Source organism: Capricornis sumatraensis, chromosome 3, assembly GCF_032405125.1.
Source record: "Capricornis sumatraensis isolate serow.1 chromosome 3, serow.2, whole genome shotgun sequence".
NCBI classification, from domain to species: domain Eukaryota; kingdom Metazoa; phylum Chordata; class Mammalia; order Artiodactyla; family Bovidae; genus Capricornis; species Capricornis sumatraensis.
This window is the reverse complement of record NC_091071.1, coordinates 129,824,798-129,829,553: the sequence shown is the minus strand read 5'-3', so window position 1 is coordinate 129,829,553 and position 4,756 is coordinate 129,824,798.

Here is a 4,756-nt window from a genome sequence, read left to right as displayed (position 1 = left end):
AAATAGTCAAAGCAATCTTGAGAAAGAAGAATGGAACTGGAGGAATCAACTTGCCTGACTTCAGGCTCTATTACAAAGCCACAGTCATCAAGACAGTATGGTACTGGCACAAAGATAGAAATATAGATCAATGGAACAAAATAGAAAGCCCAGAGATAAATCCACACACCTATGGACACCTTATCTTTGACAAAGGAGGCAAGAATATACAATGGATGAAAGACAATCTCTTTAACAAGTGGTGCTGGGGAAACTGGTCAACCACTTGTAAAACAGTGAAACTAGATCACTTTCTAACACCATGCACAAAAATAAACTCAAAATGGATTAAAGATCTAAATGTAAGACCAGAAACTATAAAACTCCTAGAGGAAAACGTAGGCAAAACACTCTCCAACATAAATCACAGCAGGATCTTCTATGATCCACCTCCCAGAATACAGGAAATCAAAGCAAAAATAAACAAATGGGATCTAATTAAAATTAAAAGCTTCTGCACAACGAAGGAAACTATACGCTAGGTGAAAAGCCTTCAGAATGGGAGAAAATAATAGCAAATGAAGCAACTGACAAACAACTAATCTCAAAAATATACAAGCAACTCCTGCAGCTCAATTCCAGAAAAATAAACGACCCAATCAAAAAATGGGCCAAAGAACTAAATAGACATTTCTCCAAAGAAGACATACAGATGGCTAACAAACACATGAAAAGATGCTCAACATCACTCATTATCAGAGAAATGCAAATCAAGACCACAATGAGGCACCAATGAGGTCAGAATGGCTGCGATCCAAAAGTCTACAAGCAATAAATGCTGGAGAGGGTGTGGAGAAAAGGGAATCCTCTTACACTGTTGGTGGGAATGCAAACTAGTACAGCCACTATGGAGAACAGTGTGGAGATTCCTTAAAAAACTGTAAATAGAACTGCCTTATGACCCAGCAATCCCATTGCTGGTCATACTCACCAAGGAAACCAGAATTGAAAGAGACACGTGTACCCCAATGTTCACTGCAGCACTGTTTATAATAGCCAGGACATGGAAGCAACCTAGATGTCCATCAGCAGACAAATGGATAAGAAAGCTGTGGTACATATACACAATGGAGTATTACTCCGCCATTAAAAAGAATACATTTGAATCAGTTCTAATGAGGTGGATGAAACTGGAACCTATTATACAGAGTGAAGTAAGCCAGAAAGAAAAACACCAATACAGTATAATAACTCATATATATGGAATTTAGAAAGATGGTAACGATAACCCTGTATGCGAGACAGCGAAAGAGACACAGATGTGTAGAACAGACTTTTGGACTCTGTGGGAGAGGGAGAGGGCGGGATGATTTGGGAGAATGGCATTGAAACATGTATACAATCATGTAAGAAACAAATTGCCAGTCTAGGTTTGATACAGGATGCTTGGGGCTGGTGCACTGGGATGACCCAGAGAGATGATATGAGGAGGGTGGTGGGAGGGGTGTTCAGGGTTGGGAACTCATGCACACCCGTGGTGGATTCATGTCAATGTATGGCAAAACCAATACAGTATTGTAAAAAAAAATAATAAAGAGCAAAAAAACCCCCCAAACCCTCAACATTAAAAAAAAAAAAGTATCTGCTTAGTGCACTTGTTGGGAGTATCCATTCCTGTGTTCAGCACTCATGGATCAACATATAGGAGTACTCCTGGCCAAGACTTACACAGCCATGTGGAAAGGATGCACAGCCAGATCAGAAAAGAAGGCTCAGGCAGAATCTTAGGAATCCTGTGCAGGCTTTCTTGTATTCTGGAGCCTCAGAGGCTGCCAACCTTCCAGGTCCTGTTAGTTTTTAAAAATAATATAGACATGCAATAGTGTTTGGATACGGGCTTGTGTGACTGTTTCCTTACGTCATCACCACAAATTGCTCTTTTAAAGTCTTAGTTTGTAAAGCAATTTGCGCTACCTTTTTGTTTTCTTGTTTACCTTCTTAACATAGCGTGTCTCCTCTAGTGAAAATATAAACTCCAAGAGATCAGAGATCTGGTCTCTCATTCAACACTGTATCCTCAAAACTTTCGCTTTTATTTCAGTTTTTATGTTTGATGCATGTATATGCCTGTTTTTTAAGTAATTAGGGAAGGAAAGTAAATGTTCTTTCTTAGATATTTGTCTTTGAATTTCTCATTTTTAAACACATAGATTTGATTCTTCTGAGATTAATAGCTTGTCTGCTATTACTTAACAGAGAACCATGTTTTTTCAGTAGAAGTCATATTCATGTACTCAAATGGATTCATTTATCATGCAGAAAATATGACTTGTTTATTGAGCATACTTTTTATTCCTAGAATGCATTAATTCTAACAAATACCTTAATTTTTATTGTTTATTAATTTATGAAGAAAAATTTGTGACCATTTATTACATACCAGATCACCCAGGAAATAACTGCATTTTATTTTTTATACATACAAATTTGTTGATTTAATTCTCAGGTAATATATTTGCTTAATTGCTTATATCAGTTACTGGCATCTTGCAATTTGTAGCTTTATGTGCATGGTAGAACTTGAAGTTGCATTGAAGGGGAAAGTGAATACAGGAAGAAGTGGAGAAGCAAGTTGCTTTTTTGGATGCTGTGACACACAGGGAGCCTGCTTCATTATAGCTATGCTCTGAAATAATCAGTTTCTCCATAAAGCTGTTGAGTCAGAAGCTTTCAGAGGGGAAAAAAGAAAATCAAGTTTTTTAACATTAAGAAGTTATTAAGGCTCTGAGAGGTATGTAACCAGAAAGGTCAGATGTATTCAAATGAGTTTGCTCCTGAGGATGCAACTTTCTAAATTATCATCATAAGAGCTTGGAGTTTATATTTTGGTCAAGCTTTTAGACATGTATCTCAAACCTAAAATTTTACTAGCCTCTAATGCCACAAAAACCAACTTGAAACCATAAAAATATATATTCTCTGTTTTAGATTATGGGTCTTTGATAGCTAGTTGTAACATTTGGCTTTGTTTTCTGTGAATTTTTTTTTCTTTAGTTTAAAAAAAATACCTCCTTTACACCTTCAGAAGAAATCTGAACTATATTATGATATGACACTGTACCACAGACATATATTCTTTTAGGGTGAGACTGTCTTTAAAAAAAAAATTGGGGACTCCCTGGTGGTCCATTGGTTAAGACTCCACACTTCTAATGTAGTGGATGCGGGTTCAATCCCTGATTGGGAAACTAAGATCCCACATGCTGCACAGCGTAGCCAAAAATAGAAAATTGTATTCCTGCCCCTGCACTTGCTTGTCAAATGACTGAACTATTGAATTATTATCTTTTCTCTTTGGTAGGGCTTTTCCTTTCTTAATCGATACCTCAGTTTACGTGGGCCTTGCCAGGAGACATTCTACAACTTGGGCCGTGCCCTTCACCAACTGGGGCTGCAACATCTTGCAATCCACTATTATCAGAAGGCCCTGGAGCTCCCTCCACTTGTGGTAGAGGTATTGTATGATTTACTTTGAAAAACTGAGGAGACACTTCATCTATCAATAAGTTGCAGTTAGCTCAGTATTGTGGTCCAGACAGTGAAATTAATCATAGCTTATATATTAAAAATGTATTCTGCCCTTATTGAATGCACTTATTTAATTATGTTCGGCAACAAGTCACCTACTGACCTAGGCGACCATGTGGACACATATGACTTGTGGTTATGACCATTTCAGTTATCCTGAGATAGCCCCTGTGGTTTACAGGTGTGAGCTGGTACACAGGAACCCTGAGTATTGAGTTCTGTAGCCATTATTCATTTTCAAGTTCAAAAGTGTAGCTGACATACTTCTTTTTTTGGTGGGGGGGGATTTTTTTTTTTTAATTTTATTTTTATGTATTTATTTTTTTAAATTTTAAAATCTTTAATTCTTACATGAAGAGATTAAAGATCAGTATAAACGTAGTTTTAAGTTAATGTAATATATGGTGAAGTGTTGCCAATACTATGATAATCTGTGTTTAAAGCCTAATTTCTGAAGGAAAGTATGTTATCATTGTTCAGTTTTAAAAGTTGCACTCATAATCCCACATTTCCTCACAACTCTCTTCTGTTACCCTCGTTCAACTTTAGTCATTAGGCAAATGAATACCTACTCTTATAGTTCTCCTGATGAAATATATACACTTTTGTGTTCTTAACTTCATAAATAATTTATGTATTGCTCCTTAAGCTTTATAGGGCAACATTTTTCATTGGTGCAGATGTTCTTAGTTGACTCCAAAATTTTGTGTGGAGAAGAATAGGAACATAGATTTAATCTGCTCCATTGAGGTCATTGGTTGGATTATTTAAGTAGGAAAAAAAAAAGTAATAACACCCATAAGGTAGTCATTATAATCAATTTGGTGTATGCCCTCCTAGACCTATGTTTTATATGCCTTTCTGTTATATAGTACAGATTTTTTTTTTCTCATCTGGTCATTTGTGTTATTTTTTTTCTACATGCAGAAGGTTTACATTTTTTATGAAGTCATATCAGTCTTTTTAGTTCCTACCTTTGGTATTTATTATACTTAAAAGGGCTTTTCCTACCAAGGTTATATTATTATTCAACTGTATTTTTTCTTCTATGGTTTCATTTTTTTTTACTCTTAAATCCTAATTCATCTGGTGGTTATTCTGCTATGTCTTGTGAATTAAACTTATTGGTTAGACATTTAAAAATATTTGATGAAACAGTTACTATAACAATTAACTGAAGTCAGCATTA